Here is a 25,983-nt window from a genome sequence, read left to right on the forward strand (position 1 = left end):
GAAAGGGGTACAGATCTTTGAGAGGTCTGTGACAGGAAAGATTTCTAAGAAGAAATAGCACAACTGTGAAATTGACTTCTGTTTTGGATTTATCCTTCTTTGACCCCTTATGTGACAGGGTTTATAGTGCTGGCCAGGGTCTATAATGGACATACACTGCCTATGTCAGGCATGGCCCTGACCACCTGAGGGAGTGAGGTGTGGAGTCACTAACTTGGGAACTCAGCTCATCTATTCCAGAGGAGGCAGTCCATCCAGCTCCAGAATTCCTGGCAGTGCCAGGAGACCAGACTGAGACTTAAGCCATTTGGAGACAAGTGAGGGTGCCTTGATTTGGAAACTGCTATTTTGCTTTGTTTTGTTTTGACCTGAATGACCTGTGTCAGTGTTCAAGGGTGATTTAAGCTTTAAAGCATCATGGTCTATCTTAGGCCCCTTTGAGTTATCAAAATGGAAAATGCTGCATGTCATTGTTCAGTCACTTCTGAAGACAGGGTTGGTTACCCTTCAATTCCAAGTTAGACAAACTAGTTCTACTTTTTAAAGCCCCCTGGAGGGAAAAACAAGGGTATGTTTGTTAATATGATGTGATTTGTTTCAATGTTACCTAAATCACACAAGATATGTAAAACAAATCCTGTGGACTACACATTTGCACTCTGCATACTGCAAGGGAGAACCTACACTTTATAAAAGCTAAATTTGTGAATTACAAATGGTCCGGCCCTAGATTTTGTGTTTTTTTGTTTTGTTTTGTTTTTTCACATGTTGGGTATACTGCTTCCTATTTTCCTCTCCCCTCTCTCAAGCCGTGCCTCCTAGACTAGGAAGATGAATTGCATAGAACCATCTAGGTTACTTGGAAATGTACTTACCATCATCTCTAGCCCTTTAGTGAGATAGGCATATGAGAGATCCCTCAGAAATAGAAATCCTTTGTTTAAAATAGATCCAGAAACATAGAAGCATGGAACAGACTATGGAATCTCAGAGGGAAATCAGGAGTGGGTGGGAGGGTAGGAAGATATCAACCAAAACACTGGTATGCATATATCCATAACCTATGGACATAGGCAATAGGGTGGTGGAGGCCTGGAGTGGGGGTGGGCAATAAGTGGTCCATGGGGAATAAAGGGGAACATGTGTAATACTTTCAACAATAAAGATTTTTTTAATTAAAAAAAAAGTAGGAAAACAATTACTAATGATTTCATTCCATAGCACCAAAACATATGGTTCTCAAATGTTGCCCAGAAACCACTACAAAGTTATGGTAAAGTCCCATCTACCCTCATGAATTTTATGGAATATACCCCATATCTCCTGTTCACCAATAATGCTGGTACCACATCTTCTGCAGAAGAATGGTTTATCCCTCTTGCCTGCTTTCCAAGACTTTTTCATGAACAACATTTAATTCAGAGCTAATCAGAGAGGAAAATTTTGGCTTAGGATACCTTAAACTGGGGATGGATGGGAGGGAGAGGGCGGTATTAGGTTATTTACTTGACAGTCAAGCACAGAACTAGTTGGAAATTTGACCTTTATAGGGATCCTGATTGGAAATTTGGCTTGCATAGGGAATATGGAAATAATACTACATTTTTACAAATATCACAGGGCTCCCTAAACCTTTTCTAGGAAAATAATGAGACAGCATAAGTTATATATCCCAGAATTTCTTTTAGGAAATTTATATGATTATAAGAAGTGCTTTGATATACCATTGAGGGAGGCAGGTAAGACTATGGTGAAATAGCAAGAGAGGATTATTAACCCTTCTCTAAGAAGGATTGCACTGGCTAACAGAGGGCTCCAGTTACATTAAATGGACAAGCTGAGGTCACCCAATCAAAATTCTTCTTGCTCTGTATTTGCCCACATTTTACAATATTTCCTCTAAATCAATGTTGGACAGATATCTAAGAATATTCTTTTGAAACACCACTAATCCCTGGTCTGCTTGAGGGGCCCATGTGACTTGAGCAGCTCACATTTATGTGAACATAGTCAATCAGTTAACAGAGTCCCAGTGGAAGAACAGGCAAGAGCTTCTGTCCCAGTCCACCTTATCTAGTAAGAAACTTTGTTCTTAATAGTAAATCTTGATGCCAAGCAGTTTGCACCAATCTAGTAAATCCTATCTTCCCTAAACCAAGAACACTTTAGAGTAAATGGTGTGCATTTCTCCTCCCCAACCAGAAGGTAAATAGCTTAAATCATCCTACTCAGGGAGACAAATAGCAGAAATCCAATTAGTGCCATTTGCCAACCACACCCAAGGACAGATGAAGGGAATAAATCTCATGTTGGAACATCAGCATAAAACTAATGAATATTCTATTGAGAACCTCCCCTAAGGTCCCAACTTTTAAGATCCCTGAAAACCAAGTTTCCAGAATGCACCTTGCCCACACCTTTCCTGTCCCTTCTCCTCTCCTTCCCCCACAGACAAGCATCTCTTAAACTCTAAGGGACCCCTGGAGGCTTGAAACCAGGACAGCAATGGACAGTTGTAGTACATCCAGGGGCAAACCCAAGACTCCCTTTTCTCTGACCTCTTGGTGAGCCAAAGCAGATCTGCCTGGGCTCATTTCCTCTGTCCTTTCTTATTTCACTATCCCCAGCTTTAATAAGCACCCTCTAAAATTACAAAACAAACAAACAAAACTAGGTTCAACAAAGTCTTTCCCTAAGACTTCAGTGCCTCCATAAATTTCAGAATTTCAGTAACCAAGTGTTCTCACAGCAACATCCCAGAAACAAATTCCTTACTCTATTTGCTATCTTTATTATAATTTAAGGCTAATCTCATTAGTGAATCACTTCTCATTTTATTTATATTTTGCCATAACAATTAAGTAAGATATATTGACTTAATACATAGTAAATTTATTAACCAGTTGCAAGATCCTTAAATATAAAGTGTTCAATTAAAGACAGCATTGAAGAAAACATAAAAGTTCATTGACATCAGTCTTGGCAATTTTTTTTAATTTGACTCCAAAAGAGAAGAAACAAAAGCAAAAATAAACAAGTGGGAGTACATCAAACTAAAAAGTTTCTGTACAGCAAAGGAAGTCATCAACAAACTGAAAATGTAACCTATTGAATAGGATAGAAATATTTGCAAATCATATATCTGATAAAGGGTTAATCTCCACAATATATAAAAAAGAATTTGTACAACTCAATAGCAAAATAAAAATTAATTTAAAAATAGGCTGAAGATGTGAGTAGATATTTTTATCCAAAGAGGACAAACATATGGCCAGCAGGTACATGAAAACCACATGCATCAAATGTGAACAGGAAAGCACACTAGTGGCACCACATTTCTGAAATATGAAAAGCCAGTGTGAGGATAAAACAAATGCAATGACAAGGGGCCAAGAAAGGTAGTTGAATTGACATCCTGATTAAACCACCATTGAAGTCTCTGCTACCACTGGGCTTTGTTTTATTTGGCTGGAGTTGTATTTTTGGTGTTTACTTTCAAAGTCACTGGTAGACCATTCTCACAATTAACTGTAACTCCTTCTCTATCCTGTTTGTCACTGCTAGTCTAGCATCATTTCTTCCAGCATTTTATTCCTAACCTGGCCTTTGGTGTACTGCCAATTATAGGGAAGACTCATCAAACTTGAAAATAAGGCTGATTTTACACCAAATTTATGAGGTTATAGGGAAAAGTCTAAGAGTAACCTATACTATTCCCATGGAATAGTGCAAGCATTGCAATAATTAATGTTTATTCTCACTACCTGGAGCTCACTTCTGCATTCTTCAGATATATGTTCAAGATATCAGATAAATGGGAAGCAATTGTGCATATTGATCCCTTCATGCATGTGTGTCTTCGATGGAGAGCTTTCTTCTTGTCCCACTCAGGGAACTGGAATAAGTATAGTGGATTATTCCTTAAATGGAAAACACTATTTTTTCTTGGCACTTATCTGTTATTCATTGAACTCATTAATAAGTCTTATGCTAAAATATTTGGAATAGAGAAATTTGCAAATTCACAGCATATTGCTGAATTTGGGTGCAGTGATACTTTTTTAAGGCATCGTGTATTATGTCAGAACATTGTATTTAAATAAATTAATGACATCAGAAAAAAAATGAGTACAGAAAAAGTATACTATCTTGGGCATTATAACTCTTGACTTCCTCAAAGCGTGACACCCTAAGTGCAACAATAAAAAAATTAAAAGTTGAATGTCAACAATTCAAGGTGGCCCCAGGAAAGAGCTTTCTGTGAGTGGGGTCAGGTCCATCAGCACCATTGCTCATCTGCCATCTACAGTAACACAGTGAAATTTTCTTAAACAATGGTTAACCATATTTCTTCTGTGACTTCTTCCAAAACATATTCACCTTACAACATGCTGTAGTACTTATTGTTTTTAAAATCTTACCTTGGTAGTATCCTTTTAGATGTATTCATCCTGACTTGGAGAAATACCTAAGAGTATGAACAATGTCTCTTTTTGCTTCTTGCACCACTTTGAGAGGCTAATAATGTCTAACACTGTGCAGTTAATACACCAAAACATTACACTGCCTTAACCTTTGCACTTGTGGCTGCTCATATGAATATTTATAGATCATAAAATGTAATTGGAAATGGCATTTGCCACTTCTTGGTAGAAACAGTAAAAAAATCAATGCGCAATTCTCCAGTTTCTCTTTTCTCACTCCTGTGAGCCAGGATGCTGATATCATGGTGATGTTGTAGCCACAAACTAGTGATGCCGCCCTCCCTTTGTACCTCTGAGTAAAGCCTCAGCATCTCTTGTAGCATGAGTGTAAATCTCTGTGAAGTCACTAAGGTTTGGAGTTAATGTTTTTAGCATAAGAATAGATTATCCTTATTAATACAACCCTCTAGGTGGTAAATAATTTTTATCATTATATTGTTTAATTAGGTTTCAATTAAATCAGCCCAAATTAATCTCTGTCATTTTGAGCTCTTCTCCTAAATGGCAAGGTAAACAGACAAGTATATTTGTCTTTCCCTCTCTCTTAGTATTAGGTACAACTCCCTGACCTGGATGGAAGAATTTGAAAAGTCCTAGTAGAGTTTTCTTAAACTGAGATCAAATAACATTTCAGAGCCTTTGAAACCTATGTCTGTTCTCTGTTGTGAATTTGGACATTTAAACATTCTAATAGGTAGCAGATTGTTTGCCTCTTATTATGTTTTTATGTATGTGGAATCACAAATAGATCAGCACTGTTAGGTCAGGTGAAACCTAGAATCACTATAGAGCAGGACCAAAAAATCTTAATATATAAGGACAACTGACAAAGTTGAAAAGAAACTATATTCTTAATCTAAGGTTCTATTACAAATTTATAAAATAATTTAACCATATATTTCCTCAGAGCTCAACATTTTGTTTAAAGTAGACATGCCATCTGAATGATTACCTCTTAAACTTTTCAGCTACTAGTATATAATTTAACCTCATTTAAACTTGCTGGAAGCCAATTCCAGCATGTCAGCAAGGGCTGAATCATCTGAGATGGCTAAAGGCTCCCCAAACCTGAAAAGGATGATTGCTTGCTGCCAGACAGCTCAGGGCATCTTAATCTACATGTTATTGACTCCTATTGGCCAAATATCTGAGGTAATTACCCAATCTGACAATAGATTGTGTACCTAACCTTACCCTTTGATGTGTATACCTCTACTTTGCCTTAGGACAAATTGTGTTAATAAAAAGCAAGGGGTCTTAAGACATGGAGAACTTGGTTTCTTCAGCCAAGCTCCTCTGCCTCCCCAAATGCCTTTCAAAATTATGTTTTGTCTCTGGACTCTTACTTAATTTACACACAACCCCTTCTCTAGGTTTCCTGAACCCTTCGAGATGCCGGATCAAGACCATTGGCATTATAAACTGACGAAAGAAATAATACAAATTCTAAGAAAAACCTTTAAATCACTCGTTTTTTAACAAAAGATAATGCTACATTGTCAAAAAGTTGTATCATTGAACCAATATTTAGCTAATTCACACCATCTTGCTGGAGTAGGCTGTATATAATTTAACAGCCTACTGTTAATAACAATGAAGAGACTGATATCTGCCCATATCCTTGCAAGTTTTGCACCAAGATGAGTCCTCTAGGAGTCATTTCAACACTTTCTAATAAGCATTTGGTTACTGATAGGTTGTTGATTCATATTACCTAATGAATTTAGCCCTTATCCCCACTTACAGAAAGATTTGAAAAATAATAATGCTTCTATAATATTCAAAGGCCATACATAGTACCAGAAACTCTTGAATTGCCATGATGTGGAAGCCACTCTCTTTTCACTGAGGATTCCAAGGAAAAAGTATGTTAGGCTATGTGGGCTACTTTCTCTTAGTTTCCTATATTTAATCTCTATTCAGGGCATAGTTTATAAATAGAAACAAACAAATAAACTATAGGCAAACAACAAAACTTCTATCTCCTGGGCATCTGGTTCAAGTGTATACATCATTGCCCGAGTTCATATTAAATTTTCAGAATGACCCTGGATATGGCCTCATTTCTGCCTATCTCTGCCACACTATTCCAGATCCAACTTGTCTCAAACCATGATGGTTGACCTAGAATCAGACCCTTCCCCAAATGAGCTCTCAGACTAGAAACATCTCCTTCGAAGACCTCTATTGTGTGCTTTCTGCCTAGAAACTGGTTTGTTTCCATCGAGCTTTTTCTTTCTCTAAACTTCATAGATTAGATGAAAAATTACTTAGTCACAAAGTTGTGCTATGCAAAGTAAGTACTTCATTTTCTCCTCATAGCAATAAAATTGCTTAGTGACCCATGCTGAATTAGTATATCAAGATTTGAAATATAGTTGCTTATATATGGTGAGTCTTGGATGTATATAGAAGCCAGGTCATTAAGAATGAACACCATATTATACTAGTATCTGTGACCTTTACAAGCTCCTAGTGCATTGCCTTACATATATATATCCTTGATAAATGCAGCCTGAATTATAGTTTCAGACTGGATAGGTTAATAGATAGATAGATAGATAAATGTTACCAAGTCAGTTGAAATAAGAAGGAAGCAGTGTGTTATAATAGAAAAAAAACATTTTAATCTAGGAGGTTAACCCTAATTTGTCACTAATTAGCATTAACTAGACCAGAAATATTGAACAAGTTGGTTACCCTCTCTTGACTCCAGATTCATCATCTATGAAATAACGGCAGTAAGATTACAGGATCTTTGGTTACCTCCTTAGTTTGAAAGGTCTATGATGGATAATTACCCATTACATTTATTGCTGTAATGTTTAAAGTTTCTCCCCTTTCTTTTCATCAGCTGTATTAAATATATTTAAGTAACTGCCCATTTTTCTTTCACCAATAATCTTACCCAGGCTGAAACAGAAACCCTACAGAGGAAGATCAAAGAACAATCCATAACTTTGATCTTCAGTCTCTAGGTATAAAACAGCCCAAGGATAAGGAGCAAAGAAAGGCAATGTCAAGACTAAGCAAACTTGAGAAAATGGATGATTTACATGGGAGAAAAATCTGGAGTTATCTATTTTGCAGTTTCTGAACAAAAAGTTGGGACTTTGAAGTAAAGGAAGTTGTAAGGAGGAGCAAGTACATGATGCGCCAAATGATAGAGAAATCTGGTGATAAAATGAATTAGATGTGTCTGTATGCTGGAATGTCTGCACTAGAATACGACATTTAGAAAAGCCATGAGTAGAATATAATACATCATTTTAATTTTTATATGGAATAGATTCTGTGGCCATGAGGAGGCAGTAGGGAATGGGAGGTAACAGCATTGGTTTGGGATTCTGACTAATGTAAGTTTAAATCATGGCTCTGACACTTAGAACTTGGATAACTGTATATCAAGTATCCCAGGCCTCATTTTTCTCATTGGTAGTACAGTGGGTCCTCAGATTACTTCAGAGATACGTTACTATAGTACAAAGTAATGTGATTTTTGTTGTAGGTCAGAACCCACCTATATAAGCACCTATGTCACTCACATGGAGCACATATATAATAGTAATGAAGTGAAACAGTAAAAAGAAACTTAAACGATAACAATTCATGACCTTTACTTGTGGTAGATAAATACTAAAAAACATAAAGCACATATGTACATACGTCGAAATGATGGAACTTGAAATGATGGAACTTTTTTTAAACTAAATAAATGGGAGAGGGTGACATAACCACAAAATGACATACGGTATTAAAAGAGTCCTATGTAACCCAAGGACTGTCTGTAAATGAGGCTACCTCATAGGATGTGATGAGGATTACATGAGATAAAGTTTTTGTTGTCCTTAGCTCAGTGTCTGGCACAAATAAGAGTTCAATCTTTACTAACAGTTATTAAACACTAGAAGCCAAAATTTGTGTACTGGGGCGGGGAGGGGGAGGAGAGGGGCGGCGTGCAGCCCTCAGCCCAGCCTGCACCCTCTCACAATCTGGGAGCCCTCAAGGGATGTCCTACTGCCATGGAGGCTCCTACCACTGCTGCTGCACTCACCAGCTGTGAAGGTGGCTTCTTGCACTGACCACCAGGGGGCAGCTCCTGCATTGAGCGCCTTCCTGCTGGTGGTCAGTGTGTGTATTAGTGACTGGTCATTTTGCTGTTCAGTTGATTTACATATTACCCTTTTATTACATAGGATGTGTAGGAAATTAATATATTTTTTAAATAAGTTTTATTTATTTTTAAAGAGAAAGGAAGGGAGAGAGTTAGAGAGATAGAAGCATGGATGAGAAAAGAACATCATCGATGGGCTGCCTCCTGCTCACCCCCTATTGGGGATCAAGCCTACAACCTGGGCATGTGGCCTGACCAAGAATCCAACCAATGACCTTTTGGTTCATGGATCAACACTCAACCAACCGGCTGGGCAGATATGTTGTTATTGGAGAGAGTTTGTCCCTGGATGGCAAGGGCTGTCCAAGACAGAGTAAGGTTGGATAAAAATGTACCAAAACCAGCTCAGGAAAGCTAGTGTCAATGTGGTTGTTGGTAAAGAACTACAAAAAGCGTGGGACTAAGAAAGCAAGTTTGCAGAAGTTTCCTCAGAATGAATCTCCATCCAAGCTGGCAATTAAAAGCAGTTTCAAACTTGTGAGAGTTGAAAGCTTGGTTCTTAACTGGGGCATTTACAAGAATGCGATTGGTCATTACTCTGCTTGTCAAGCAGTAAACCAACCACTGTTCGATTCAATCCAATTTTCAATACCAGAGACTAAGCCATCAATAGTTCTTGTTAGTTTTTACAGGGTAAGCATTGAAAACATTTTATCTTATCTCTCAATTCTGTATCTCTTTTTTAGCTTTGACAGGATTAAGAGAGAAAGGGGGTGAGGAAGCAAAGGAGAGTGTGGCAACTTTTAAAAGGTCTTTTCCAGCAACCAGAAACTAAAACAAATCTAACTGATACTTTTAATTATGGTCCCCAAAACCTACAAATCTACATTGAAAATGTTTCATTAGATAGTATTTAATTAAGACAGCAATTTACATGTTAATAACCAAGTGGGTAACCAGACATTTTAAAACCCAGGCGGTGAATTTGCAATGTTTTAAAGTAAATCTCCAACATAAGGCAGTTTAATTTCAATTCCACTTAGAGTACAGTGAGGGAAGAGACAAAGTAAATATATAAGTAATAAGACATATAATTAAAGCATCTTTTCTCCACTAAAAGCACATTTATGACATAGATATGATATTAGATTTTAAGATGTTCCTTAATGTGTATATAGGAAGAAAATTATACATTTTCCAGATTTTTATAGGAGTTTCTAGGGTTGTTTGGTTACTAAAGCACATCCATTTCTCAATTATTGATTTCCTCCTATTGCCTTACATATTAAAATGCACATTTTCTGACTTCTAATTGTGTAAATCATCAAGTACCAGATTCAAGAGAGAACACTGAATCGTTCAGTGTAAGGGACATAATTAAAAACCATTTGAAATTTTAAAGATAAATGTTCCATTTTTAAAATATTTTTTTTATTTTTCTAAATTCAGTTTTTAAAGAATAAAATGCAATGGCAGAAAATTGGCAAAAATGAAAATTTCATTTTCTTTATTTTCTTAAATCTGTCTTTTGTTGAAATTTTATGTACTTGGATTTCCATATCTTATGATTATGCCTAGAAAGGAGGCCCAGGTATTGAACTAATAATGATGAAGGTGAGCACATAGGATTAAGAGGCAAAGGAAGACTATATAAATAAGGATGTCTCAAGTCTGAGAATTAATGCCTGAATTGTGATTAGAAGTAGAGTTGAAAGCTTAAGGATTATCTGAACTATTAAAAATATGAGTTATTTGTCTCCATCCATAGGTGTATTTTAAGAGAAACCAAGATTTTACCAAATATTCCTAATGATTTGGATACATATAGCCTGATAACCTTTGGCACTGGACTGTAATTTGGAGAGAGTTCAGCCTTTAATAGAGATTAGACTTTTCTTGGGTGTTTTTAAAAAGACTATAATTGCCAACCACATGACAGTGACTCACCAAAACACATGGTCCTGTGGTTAGATGTCTAGGAATAAATCTCATAGAGGGAGCATCTGATATGACTTAGGCTATAAATTATCAAAGGAACCACAACTGTCAGAAACTTTGCACTCATCTCCAAGAAAGACCTCCCTGATTAAACACACACCCTCCCACACACACACACACACCAATAAAATAAAATAAAATAAATTTAAAAAATTTTTAAAAATCCACCTATCCTCATCTACTTACCCATATTCCCCTCAACTAAAAATACTCTGTAGACCCCCTACCTTTGAAAATTCCTTTCAAAAGCCAACACATTCACATAGTATAACTCATTAAAAGCCCAGCTCAAGAATTACCTATTAGAGTAAGCCTTTGTTAAACAGCATAGTGGTCAATTCCTGTATAAGTTTGTCTTAAACTGGAAGAGAAATCCAAACTCAATGAGCTCAAACAACACAGGTAGGAAAGGTGCCAGATAACCTACAAAATAGGCAGGGAGCAAAAGAAAAGGTAACAACCTGGCTTCCTTAACTTTGGAGTTCTATAGCCAAACAGGGAGGAACTTCTGAGGAAAAATAGATTGTCCTTTGAACTTACAGTAAGTTCACAAAGACCTAAAGTGGAATGCTTGCAATTATTTACATCAACCTCCATCACTTCTTTTTTAGTCCTTATCTATGGTACCAATCTCATCTCACAACAATGATTTTCCCCATTTATTTTATCTAGTTTATGTTAATCTATGGCTTGAGGTAATAAAAAGGTTCTCTGTGTACCACATGGCCCCAAACCTGTCATGAATGGAGAGAGGACTATGCATGGAGTGAGATTGGCTCATCTCAAGAGTGCAATGGTTTCCCACTCAGTTAATGGTTATAGTGAGTGTGGCAGTTACCAGTTCCTCTGATGTCACATCACATCAGTGCAGAGAGCCTCCATCTGGTCTGAACCATACTGTCATATTTCTTATAAGCCATTCCTTTCTATTTTGCAAATATTCCAATAAAGGTGTCAGACTTAGTTAGGAAAATTAAGTATAAGTGTATATCATAAATGCAAATATAAAATCAAATCAGTGTTAGGTCTTCAGTACATTAAACTCCTGTCGAGTCTAATTACAGCTCCCTCAAACATCCTTTCATTGGAGAACACGTGATACTGCTGAAAAGGTAGCAGGAACTATAATTCCCAAGGACAAATAGCTGAGACTTTTTTGTCAGTGTTACATGAAATGGTAGCAGCTGCATCTTAAGCAAATCTAGTTAGTTATTTAAGACTTTATTATTTAGAACCATTTAGTTAGAGCTCTGCATTTTAATATGAGCTATTAGAGCTCTGCATTTTAATATGAATTAAGCAGAAAAAATAGAAATGACTATTCAAATGACTACTAGTTGAATTTTATTCATTTGCCTTTCAATATATCAAAACCAATAACTAAAGTTTATGTTTTTAAAGACTTCCCAGTGCTGCAACCTCACCCTTAATCAGTGAGAGTCTTTAAATTATTCCTGTCCATTTGACTAATTCCAGTCTTGGTATGAGTGATGTTTAACTTTTTTTTTTCTTTTTTACCAATTTACTTGTTTACACAGGTTCTCTTATTGGTGAAAGATTGACACTGGCTCACAAGAGCCAACTATTAAGTATTTAGAAAATATATATTCTATATAAAAGACCAAAACAACTGGATGGACGACCAAACAGCAGGCTAGGTAAAGTGACCAGGTCAGCAGGGGGTGTTAGTGAGCGATGACCAAACAACTGATCAGTAGGGTGTGTGAGGTGACCAGGCCAGCAGGGGTGGGGAGAGTTAGGGGCAACCAGGCCAGCAGAGCGTGGCAGTTGGGGGTGACCAGGCTGGCATGGGGGGCAGTTAGGGGTGATCAGGCCGTTAGGAAGAGGCAGATAGGAGTGATTAGGCTGGCAGGGGCAGGGGTCAGTTAGGGGTGATCAGGTAGGCAGGCAAGTGAGCACTTAGGATCCAGCAGTGCCAGATTGTGAGAGGGATGTCTGATTCCAATTTAGAAAGAGTGCAGTCTGGACTGAGGAGAAGCCCCTACACGAACTTCATGCACCGGCCTCTAGTATTTAATATGTTTTTATTGATTTCAGAGAGAAGAAGGGAAAGGACAGAGAGATAGAAACATTGATGAGAGAGAAACATCCATCAGCTGCCTCCTGCATGCCCCTTTGTGGGGACTGAGTTCATGTGCCCTCACTGGGAATTAAGGGTGACCTCTTGGTTCATGGGTCAGTGCTCAACCACTGAGCAATACTGGCTGGGCTCATCTTTATCATCTTTTTAAATATCCAGAAAAGAATAGGGAATTCTGCCTTAACTTTCATTTTCTTTTCTTTTTAGGGCAACAAGTGAGGAAAGGTTGCATAACATGGCCCATTTCAACAGATTCTAATGATGCCTTTGAATTAATAGGGTATAAGTGGCATTATTTACTGAATGTTTCCTCAAGGCTAAAAGCTGACATTGCCTTGAGGTTAAAATCATGTCTTTCGCAACTACAAAAATTAGCACAAACATCGATGTTCATTAGCGGCCCTGAGTATGAGCAGGTATGATAAGACTTTAAGGCAATCTCACCACAGAAGTCAGAAAATGGAAAGAAAGAGGAAAAAAAATGAGTGTGTGGTTCAAAAGGTTCTATTTAATGTACATCAAGCAGTTTTGCATAATGCAAGTAACTACAGGAATTTGCCATTTAGCAGCCATGGGTCAGACACAAGCTGGGTTTCTCCTGACCCCCTGTTGGACTGGCAGCATGTGTTCAGTACCAGTCATCTGCCTACATGGGAAGGATGCTAACAGATTTCCCTGTAATGAGCTCACAGGACTAGAGCACTAGTTTAATGGAGAAGGTCAAAGATTCCTATTTGTCCTGCTCCCTCCAGTATGTCCATGTCTTTCTCAGATGTACAAGAATCTAGCTTTATCTTACTTGCTCTTGTTTCATGCTAAATTAGTCAACCTGTCAAATTGATCAAGGTAAAAAGGTTGAAGCAGAATAAAACAAACAAAATAGAGTAGCAACATACAGAAAACTCTATTATTATATTTGCACAAGTCCCCAATATTTCATATTTTAATGAAGTGAGGATGGGCCTTAAGGATATTAGGCTCTGAGAAAGTGAACAATATATTAAAAATAAAATATTCCCCAAAGGCATAACTCTGGTGTTCAGCCTAAAGGCACATCATGTCCTTAAGTGCATCATTATTCTTCACCAGTACGTAAATAAATGTGAGTTGGGCTCACAGACATTTCCAAAGTACTAACATTTTTGTTGCTCTAAAAGGTAGTTCAGACAAGATGCAAAAAGAAAAAAAAGACACAACTGCAAAAATCTGAATGAATATAACACATCAGGTTATATCCTGTTGTCTTCATCTAACACACTCTTATTCTAGTATCAAATTTTAATGTCCTGCCTCAAATAACCTTTCTCAACAGCCCTGCTCCCCATCACTGAATGTACAAAAAAAACAAAAATTCTAAAAAGTTCAGTGCAGAATTCTTCTCTCCTGATTCTTCTCCATTTTTATTATCTATCCTATCTAATAAAAGAGTAATATGAAAATTGACTGTCACTCCAACACACAAGATGGCTGCCCCCATGTGGACACAAGATGGCCACCACAAGATGGCCTGCAAGGGAGGGCAGTTGTGGGCAATCAGCACAGCAGTTGAGAGGGATCAGGCCTGCAGGGGAGGGCAGTGAGGGGTGATCACACCTGCAGGGGAGGGCAGTTGGGGGCAACCAGGCCAGCAGGGGAGGGTGCCCAGGCCTGCAGGTTGGGGGTGCCCAGGCCTGCAGGAGAGGGTAATTAGGGAGACCAGGCTGGTAGGGGAGGGCAGTTAGGGGTGACCAGGCTGGCAGAGAAGGGCAGTTAGGGGTGACCAAGCCATCAGGGGAGGGCAGTAGGAGCAATCAGGCTGGCCTGCAGGAGAGCAGTTAGGCATCTATCAGTCTGGCATGGGAGTGGTAAGGAGGTGATCAGGATGGCAGGCAGAAGCAGTTAGGGACACAGGCAGGCAGAAGAGAAGTTGGGAGCCAGCAGTGCCAGCAGGATTGTGAGAGGGATGTCCAACTGGATTGTGAGAGGGATGTCCAACTATCCTAAATGGGCAGTAGGACATCCCTCAAGGGGCCCCAGATTAGAGAGGGTGCAGGCTGGACACCCCCCCCCCCAATGCATTAATTTCATGCACTGGGCCTCAAAGCCTAGTATAAAATGACTCAAAGCCTAAGCAACCATTATAACCAGTTGAACAAACGACCAGTCGACCAGTTTCTATGATGCACACTGACCACCCAGGGGCAGATTTCAACAAAGGAGCTGCCCCCTGGTGGTTAGTGCACTCCCACAGCCAACCTCCCATGGTCCCTCCCCCTGACCAGCCGGCCCTGATTGGCTCTGGGTGAGATGGCCCTGATCAGCCCTAATTGCTGGTCAGACCCAGGAACCCCACCTATGCACAAATTCATGCACCAGGCCTCTAGTGTTATATATCTTTTCCTATAACAGAGTCTCGGCAGACATAGAATACTACTCCAGTGGTTTCTCAAGAAACATAACTATATATTTACAAAGATGTGAAGAGGTTAATGAAGCCAGAAATGAAGGTTAAGGACCCAGAGATTAGTAAGACATCACTATCACCCAAAAGCATGAGATAGAAAGAAGGAAAAAGAGGGCTCCTGCAGTGTAAGAAGCATGGGCAATGAAGAAAGGATTGTCCTTCAAGAAGAGTAGTTATGGATATAACAACCATCATCAGAAAACACAGTCCAGATCAAAAGAAGGAGAAAAGGAAAGCCCTGATCTTTATCTCTTCACCTTTCAATCCACTACTAAGGACTCCCTTTGGCCAATGACAACTAGAAGCTAAAAGGCAAAATGACTCAAAGCCTGGGTCAACCTCCCAGTGAGAAAGGCAAAACAGACAAGGAAAGAGAGTGGATAGATTTGGTGGGGAGAGTAGCAAACTGAATAACCATGTGGCTGGCACACCTTCCTTGTGGGATCCTTGAGGTCAAACTGTTTTCTTGTCTTTGGATGGTTAGCATTTAGCAGCATCTAGACCACGATATTTAATCCAAAACTATTGAACCAATGACCAACTGAGCTTGACAGGATAAAATTTTGGTTTTAGTGCCAATTTCGTTCTTTCACTGTATCATTGTGACTCACACAAACTTGTTCAATCTAGAAGTACATCTGTCACTTATGAGATCTTAAGCCTGAAACTCATGTTATCTTATAACTTAGTCCTAAGTTGAATCACTTTCTTTTCAATGAAGTTTTTCTACTTTTAGCGTTAAAGCATACAACAGCTCTTACAGTCAGGATCAAGCTACCTTCATGTAATTCTGTAATAATACTTAAGATATAGGGAATAAAAAATCAGTGACTCATCGCTCACTGAAAAATGTTCTCTAAACAACATCTGATATTGCTCATCTAACTGAACCAGTCATCATCGCCCTCACTTTAAAATAGAGATCTCTACTGTGTAGCTACTCCATAACTATGGGACAGGTGATGTGACATAAAACTCTTACCCATCTCTTCCCTCCTATCTCAGTGGTATCATCATCATAAATTTTATTTTGGAGGCTGAACTACAGATGGGTTTAATTTTCAAATCGGGAGCCATTAGAAGGTGGTGAAATGAATTATGTTGACCATGACCAACATTCTTTAATGTGCTAACATAAGATAGGAAGGAACATAATAGACAAATTAGAGTGTATTTCAGATAACAAGGTAGCTTTTGTCATTACAAACTATGTGTATGTGTCTGTGTGTGTACATGTGCACTGTGTTTTGGTTTAGAATGCATCTTTTATTATATGTTATGATAAAAATATTTTTGAGGTCCACTGTACTACATAGTTATTCTTTTTAAAGGCATCCATTTCACAAAGGGGTCATTTCTGGCCCATCCTTCTGAAATGGAGGTCTAAATAATATATCCTGTTTGTTTCTATTTTTTTTCTCTCTTTAAATACCCACATTCAGCCAAAACTGGTTTGGCTCAGTGTATAGAGCGTCGGTCTGCGGACTGAAGGGTCCCAGGTTCGATTCAGATCAAGAGCTTGTACATTGGTTGCGGGCACATCCTGTGGAGGGGGTGTGCAGGAGGCAGTTGGTCGATGTTTCTCTTTCATTGATGTTTCTAGCTCTCTATCCCTCTCCCTTCCTCTCTGTAAAAGATCAATAAAAAACATTTTTTAAATATCCACATTCAGTTTATACACAATTTGTTGATGAATAAGTTTGAAAAAAGAGCTCTTCCTTAGAAAGAACTCAAACCTTCAAATGACAAATGAAGCCTTTTCGTATTATACCATCATCAGTATACAAGGATTTTCTATATAATTCCCCATAATATATATTGAAGGTACTGTTTGAGTCTTGAGCTATATTGTCTCAATATGTTTGAACATTACGACAAACTTTATTTTCTACTTCAGTCTTGTGTTCTGCTTTCTTCTCCCTCAAGTACATTTCTGGAAAACGGATAGAAAGAAATAGAGATAACGTCTCATAGAATAGAGAAGAGGAATTTGTCACAAAGTGGAGGCTAACCTTCCTGCCCAATGTCCATCTTTCTTTCTCTAAGAACATCATGATCCCAAGATCATTAACTGTAGCTGCTGAGGTTGGAGACATTTGTATGCACAAATACATATGTTAAGTACATATGTATTACATATGCATTAGAAGTTACATTTGTGTTTCTAGATAAATGGGAAAGTTACTACATTTCCTAAACTATAAAGCTGAGGATCATAATACCTCACATTGAATTAATTAACATAAATTGCTCAGTATCATATCAAGCTCTAAGTACTAACAAATAAATGGAATCAATCATTGACAGAGCCCAGATTGCTAACATAATGAGCCAAAATTTATGTGCAAAATTATATGTGTGGGTACATATATCCTTTTTTATAGCAGAAGTCCCTAAGTTTTATCAGATTTTTAAATAGGTCTGTGAGCAAAAAGTATCCATAACTACTGCTTCTTTAAGATCTGTTCAATTGATAGATCATACCACCTCCACTGCCCTAAAGCCAAATATGTACTTAGGAAAGACCAATACAGAATGTATCAGATGCCTAAGGTCCTCTGCTGACATCATTTTGATATTCCAGGGTCCTAGTCCTCTGAGCAACATTAAGTTTTGTGAAACTGTATTATATATACTATTGATCTCTGTTCCTGTTTTGGCCTCTTACAACCTAAATACCATGAGTCCTTTTAGGTCCCGCTAATTTGCAGCCATTTGGTTCTTAACCTTGTATCTCTGAATTTAACTTTTCTCTCCAAGTTAACTGCTTTACATTGCATGTAACCCACTCTTTTGGAGTTTCCCCTCCTAACATCCTGAATCTATCAAATATAGCTGTTAGGAAACATTTGTTTTCATTAAGAAAATCTAAACTGAATTATAAAAACTCTTTTACTCTTTGGAGAGACCCTTGAGAGAAATTCTTTGGGTTATACTGGAAAAATCATTAAAATTTGAAGCAATTAAAATTAATTTTTTACAAGTTAAAGCATACACAGAAGCATTCAAAATTTTAAGTGCACATTCTGCATTTTTAATGCTACCAGAATCCCAACGGTTTGGAACTCACAAAATAGAGACTTGCACTCAATTATATGAAATCTTCTATTTCAGATCTGTGCAATCACCAATGAAAAGACTGGGCTGACTTTAAAACTATCCCTTTTTCTTTATTTCTTAGTCTTGCATTGCAGCTTGGTGATATATATCACTATCGCATTTATTTGTCCAGCTTTATTGGAATATAATTGACATTTATTTAAGATTAAGTAAGTTTAAGGTATGCAATCTGTTAATTTAATACATTTATATAATGCAAAATGATTACCACCTTACATAGCTAACATTTCCATCTTGTCACATTATTACCATTTCCCTTTTGTGGTGAGGAGATTTAAGACCTACTTTCTTAGTATCATTCCAGTATATAATACAACTTTTTTTCCCAATTTATTTTATATATATATATATATATATATATATATATATATATATATATATTCACTGCTTTCTCCCATGCCTCAGCATCTGAGAATCACCTTCTTGATCTCTATATCTATGAACTTTCTGTTGTTGTTTTTTAAAGATTCAAAATAACTGAGACCATATGGTATTTGTCTCTTTGTCTGACTTATTTCGCTTATCATAATGCCCTCAGTGTCCATAGAGGTTGTCACAAATGGAAAGGTTTTATTCTTTTTTTATGGCTTAGTACTATTTCAGTGTGTGTATGTGTGTGTATCACATCTTCTTTTTCTATTCATCCACTGATTGACACTAGATTGTTCCTATATTTTGGTGATTGTAAATGATAGTGAAGGTGCATACATTTCTTAGAATTAGTGTTTTTATTTTCTTTGGATAAATACCCAGATGTGAAATTTTTGGATTATATGGCAGTTTCATTTTATAATATTATTTTGAAAAACATTCATACTGGTTTTACCATGGTACATCTACACAATGGAATACTATGCGGCCATAAAAAAGAAGGAATTCTCATCATTTGCAGCAACCTGGATGGAATTGGAGAACATCATGCTGAGTGAAATAAGCCAATCAATGAAAGAGAAACACTACATGACCTCACTTATTTATGGATAATAAAGAACATTATAAACTGATAACTGACAAACCAAAAGATAGATATAGAGACAGTAAAGCAACAAGCAGATTGTCAAATTACAACGGGGAGGGGAGGGAGATTTGGGGGAGATAATAGATCAACTGAAAGACTTGCATACATGCATATAAGTACAACCAATGGACATAAAACTCTGGGGAGGGAGGGTATGTATGAGCTGTTTACATATTTTGGGAGGGAGGGGGGCAAAAAAAATCAATAAAATATATTTTAAAAAATAATTTAAAAAAAAAAACATTCATACTGGTTTCCATGGTGTTTCCACCAATTTGCATTCCCACCAACAGTGTACAAGGGTTCCCTTTTCTTCTACATCCCCACCTACACTTATGTCCTGTCTTATTTTATAATAGCCATTCTAACAGGTGTGAGGTGGTATCTCATTATTCTTCCGACTTGCATTTTGCTGCTGATTAGTTATGTTGAGCATCTTTTCACTTACCTATTGGCTGTGCATCTTCTTTGAAGAAATGTCTATTTAGATCTTATGCCCATTTATTAATCAGATTGTATGGCGGTTTTGCTATTGAGTTATATGAGCTGTTTACATATTTTGGGTATTAGCCCCTTATCAGATCTATGAAATGCAAACTTTTCTCCCATTTGTAACTTGCCTTTTCATTTTGTTTACAGTTTTGTTTGCTGTACAGAAGCTTTTTAGTTTGATGTAGTCCCTATAATACTGAATTATGAGTCATAGTCACCATTCTGTACTTTAGAGCCTCAGACCCTATTAATCTTGTTAATCTTAAAACTGGATGTTTATGCCCCTTGGCCAATATTGATGATTTACACTTTAATGCATATACTTGAGTAGATAATCTTTGATCTTTCCTTTTGAATCAAACGGGTAATTTATTCATCTCTTCCCATCCATTCTACTTAAGCACGGTTTAGGCTCTTGTGATTGCTTGTAAATGCAATCAATATCTGGCTTCTTAAGATTCTGTGATCAAAGTCCTGAGACTCCATGTTAATCTCTTTTATCTATAAACAGACCCTGGTAATTTTGTCTCTCTAATTGCTGAGAGAACTCTACTATAGTTTGGCATTATAGGTTTGGAGCTCCTATTTCCCAGATTTAATCACACTGCTGCCAGTTGGGTTTATCTGACACAGTTGTTCCTTTCTTTAAAATAAGATCTGTCTCAGGAAAAGCACCTTTTAGTGGCATCGTCTCTGACTATGCTTCTCGCCTGCAGATGAAAGCCTTGACTCCAGGCAAATGTGAAAAGCTATCTCCAGCTCTTAGGTCAAATGAATATTGATATATGGCTTTCTGAAAGTAGTTTTCCTCCAAAAATAAGCCTGCAGCTAAAATATATAATTTGTAGAGAATAGAAATATTAGAAATAAACTTCCAGTTCAAGAAAGTGGCCTAAACAACAAGAAGTAAATTCTCGTCTTGATAGCTATGTTATGGCTATTTTTTTCTCCCATCTGACTCGACCATGTGATGGGGAGAGCAGTTTTACAGATCCTTGGTTATTAGTATATCATTTAAAAACTAAATACAACAGAGTAGTGAGTTCTTACCAGGAAGCACTCAAAGGATGGAAATACTAATAGAGAAAGAATTGGTCTGCTTATTAGAGGCAACACTGCACTCAAGCTCCATGGAAAAGCCAGCCTCTTATCATTTGCTCAAAGAACGGGACTTCCGGAAGTAATAGCTACCACATAACCAACCTCCAAAAAAGTTCGTGACTTAGTTTTCTTTTCTTATTAACATATGTGTTTAGAAAATCTTAATTTACTACTTTTGTAATGGGATTTACCTAAAAGATTAAGTGGAATAGCAAATGTTATCTCACATCTTTAACACACTGTTATTACTCATATAATACTAGAGGCCCAATGTAAGAAGATTCATGCAAGAATGGGCTTTCCTTCCCCTGGCTGCTGGCACCACTTTTGCTCCAGCTGGAGCCGCCTTTCTGCTTTCCCACACTGCCCAGAGGCCCTGAGCTACTGGGGCAGTGCGGAACACCTGAGTCATCATTGCAATGACGCAAGCACCCCACCCCACCCCAGCTGCTCAGAGCCTGCATATGCAAATTCACCCAACATCTTTGTTGGGTTAATCTGCATACTCACTCCTGATTGGCTGTTGGGCATCATGAAGGTATGGTCAATTTGCATCTTCCTCTTTTATTAGTATATATTAAATTCTCTGTCCTTATTTCCCCCCTTCTTCTGCCTATCCTTTTTCAAAATAACTTGAGTGTTTCAAATCCATGAGGGCAGGGTTCTTACCTAATTTAGTTTGTGAATGTGTTTTCAATGCACAGGTCCATACATGTAGTAATTAAGGAAAGAATTTGGACCAATTATCTTTATTAAGTGGCTACTCTGTGGCCTGTGCTAAGCCTTGGTGTAGTGAGGGCCATGATTAATTACACAGTGTTCTTGCTGATAAAAAGTTTGTAACACAATGTCAAAAATAGAGATATGCTCAGTATATGTAGCTATTATTTATGGCAATAGAACTGTTGTCATAGATGAGTAATGTAGTATCCAAAAAACTGAGATTTTGCTACTGAAGAAGATATCGAGTCCAGAAAGCCCTCTAAAATATGAAAAGATGTCACCTGAACTTAAATTGAATGTAGGAAATATTAATTGCTTTGTTATTGCAAATCTGTGTATAAGTGACAAACAAGAGATGTGAAACAACTCTGATTATAGTGTTCCCTAACAGAAGTTGTTTTTTTGAACAACAGTTCAAGGAATATCAAAGCCAAAAAACTAAAATTAGGAGAATCAGAGAAGAGAGCAAGACCAGGACAAATGTAGATTCAGAGAAACTGAGTATTCCAGGGTAATAGTCTAGCCTAAGTGTACAAGAGCAGGGATCTTCCATGCTTTGAACCACGTGCTTATTACCAGAGGAGAAGGGATATTGTTTGGGTCAATAAATGAAGTAACACATAGCTTAATAAGTGATGTTTAAAATGATCATAATTGCTATTCCACACCAAATTTCAGCTTTTGCAAAATAATAATAATTGAGGAGAGAAAACATTGTGTCTTGTGTCAGTCTCCAACAATCTGCAAACAGTTTCTCATTTATGGTTGTTGAGTGGGTGAACACAGGTAAATGAAAGAGTCCATTCATGTGAGGCTAGTGTTCCATCCAAATTGAGGAATGATAACATGGAGACATGAGATAAGCCTGGATTTTGAGTTTGAAATAAATTTTTCAATGTTACACATGCAATAAAAAGTAGATTCACGTTTTAAACTCGAGACTCAGTTTTTTCATCTATAAAATAAGGATGACAGAGAAAATTACTCATAGAATTGCTGTAAGAATGAACTGACGCTCAGAGGAAAGGAGAGGGATGGAAAGAGATTAACCAAAAAACTTATCTATAATAATAGAAATGTAATATGCTAATTAGACCTGATGACCTTCAGGATGAAGCCAGGGATGCAAGGGAAGTGAGTCCCCAGGGCCTGGCAGTGGCTGTAGGGAAATCTGGTTTCCGGGTGCTAGAGGGAAGCTTGGATTCTGGGTGCCAGAGGGAATCCTGTGCTGGCAGCCATGGGAAGGAAGGCCTACTCTTGCACAATTTTCATGCATCAGGCCTCTAGTACACATAAATGCATAGCCATGGACACAGACAATAGTAGGGTGAAGTCCTGGCAGGGGCAGGAGCTGGGTGGAGGGGATTAATGGGGGAAAAAGTGACAGGGGGATGGGGAGGACATCTGTAATTCTTTCAACAATTAAGATAAATTTTAAAAATAACTAAGTGAAATAATACATATAAAGCCTTTGTAAATGTTTTTACACATATTAATTAATTAAATACTAGATATTTTTGCATGCTATAATTTTAAATTTTATTTTAGCTGCCGCAAAATCTCCAAATAAAAAACATACAAGACTTTGAAGGAACAGGTAAGAAAATGAGAGCACTTGGAAAATGATCTGGAAAAAATCTAAAATTAGATTTATAGAAACTTTTTCATGTGGTAATGAAGAGTAAGGGGCAAGATTTGAATGTAACATGCTTCCCTGCCATTTGATGGAACTCACTTCACATTATGTAGATACCCACTGAAGCGCCTTAATTAAATTATCCCAAGCTGAGAGGCTGTGGGTTGACTTCCCTGTCATCCAAACTGGTCTTCAGGGCCCTTCTAACCACATCAACGAAGTCAAAAGCTACTTCTGCCTTTTTATCCTCAGGACAGGCAGAGATGGAGTCAGCACCACAGACAGCATTAGATTGATCATGGCCTCTGGGAAGTCACGTGACTCCGTGTTCAGAATCCCCAGCTGCTTCCCAAGGTCAAGCATGCCTTGCCTGAATGAAATATTTATTCATGGGAACATGCTTGCCAGTCCTGAAATGTTCTTGAGGCCTTAGGTATAGCGCTTCCCCTGAGGACATTTTCATTGGAGGAACTTTATGGCTGTCTGCGTATAGTCTGTGGGAAAAATTCACCTGAAAATGTGTTTAATTTACCTTATTACCAAAAGGAAAATGAGCTCCAATGTTGCAGTAAAATTACTGCAGGATAAATATGCTTTGGGGCACCTTCCAATACATAATATTGAAAAACTGTAATAAGTTTTTTTCTGAAGGGGTTGGTAAGATGTGGAGTGGAAATTTTAATTAAGAATTGCACATTTTATGCCGAGACCGATTTGGCTTAGTGGATAGAGCGTCAGCCTATGGACTGAAGGGTCCCGGGTTCGATTCCGGTCAAGGGCATGTACCTTGGTTGTGGGCACATCCCCAGTAGGGGGTGTACAAGAGGCAGCTGATTGATGATTCTCTCTCATCAATGTTTCTAGCTCTCTATCCCTCTCTCTTCCTCTCTATAAAAAATCAATAATTAATATATATATATATATATATATATATATATATATTTTAAAAAGAATTGCACATTTTAAAAAGCAAAGCTTTCCTTTCTCCTCTGAGAAAAGTCCCTTTACGGATACTATACTTCACTAGTAGCACTTGTGAAGTACAGAGTTTCTATAACATTATTACTTGTATATATTTATTTCTATCATTAATAATATTTAGATATTGCTATTACTTACACTTTATTTCACTTTTCTTTCTCTACAATAAAAGTTCATATTCATTGTCTATAGATAGATTAATTCTTGAATTCACACACGACCACTATTAAGCCCCTACTATGTGCAAGAAGAACCTATACTCTTCTGGAATTCAGCATAATGTACTAATGTGAAATGTATACTTTAAAGGCCAGTGACCTTGAATTTAAACTCAGTTTGTACCGTTACAGCTTCATGGCCTATGGCCATTTTCTTTCAGTTCCCTGAGCCTCAGTGTCTTACAGACAGAGTCGCTTTGGGAGATCAATAAAATAATATTCAGAGCTCAGACATTTCCTAATTCATACTATGTACTTAATAAAATGAGCTCCTCCCCAAGCCCTGCGTGGCAGGTGCTGAAAAGCTACATGATAAATGCGTAGGGACAGGGATAACTATTATATTTCTAGCTCAGGTCTGAGCTAACATATTCATCTAAAGGCAATCTTGCCCTATACAGGCTCCTCAGTACCCCGAGCAGCACTAAATGAGAACTGGTATTTCCAGAGCTGTGTTTATCTCATTCAGGGTGCTTCCCAAAGAAATGTAAGGAATCTTGGCACTAGGAAAGCCAAATGCATTTATAGATGTGTCTTTAGCTTGTCTTATGCATTCTCTTAGATATAAAGCACTTTATAGTGTATAAATGAGCACAGTTAACTCACATACCCCAGGGTGGCTTTGATTTGCTTGCATTTAAAAAGGAACACTGTCAAATGATGGAGTTTATTATTTTAATAAATAGGAGGAGTTCTATGAAATTCCACCACGGCCATTCTTTCAACTTAAAGGTTGCCATCCCTATTGCAGAAAAAGATGTTAATCACCTTCTTAACCCCTCTCAGTTCCACAATGAGGCATAACTGATTGTCATGTGCCTCCTTCTGGGCTATGATTGGCCTGGTATCTGCAGCTCTGCATGCTTTCTCTCCTGTCATGCCTTCTCAAAACTGGAAATGTGTTATCACCTTATTTATTGGTAACTTCTCAGAGTCCTGGTGAACGGAACATCCACACGGCTTCCTTAAGTTTCTAGAAGACTATACTATTTTGCATAGTGCTTTGTACATTTCTTTAATTACATACATAGTAGATCATAAATACTGATGACTCACAATATTTTTGCATTGGTTTAAAGATTAGAATTAAGAAGTGACGTATGTTCCCTTGTCATATGTCTGTATGAATACAACTCTTAGATGCCTCTGGATACATCTTAAACATGAACTAAATGGAGGGAAAAGATTAAGTATGCAGGCCACCATTATGGTTCCATATCTAGATGCAGGGAAGTCAGAAATATCCAATGTCTCCATCCCATTTGGGTCCATCTGACTCCATTTTCACTCCTGGTTATACTCTGTCCTGAATTTGGGAGTGCCTTAGTCCCTTTACTAATTTTCTTGAATCTAACTACCATCCTTGTCTCTAGCCCTGCATTGTCTGGGAAATAAGCTTAGCCCTTTCGTTCTTTTCCTGAGATGTTTGGAACCATCCTTTATTTCTAGTTTTTGAACTAATAATGAACGTGGAAGTCCTTAGGAGGACGTTATTCATCTACAGGGCAGCAATCGTGACTAAAATGGTTGGTGAAACCTTGCAGGCTTGGCTGT

Source organism: Pipistrellus hanaki, assembly GCF_964339955.1.
Source record: "Pipistrellus hanaki genome assembly, chromosome: 1".
Classification (NCBI taxonomy): domain Eukaryota; kingdom Metazoa; phylum Chordata; class Mammalia; order Chiroptera; family Vespertilionidae; genus Pipistrellus; species Pipistrellus hanaki.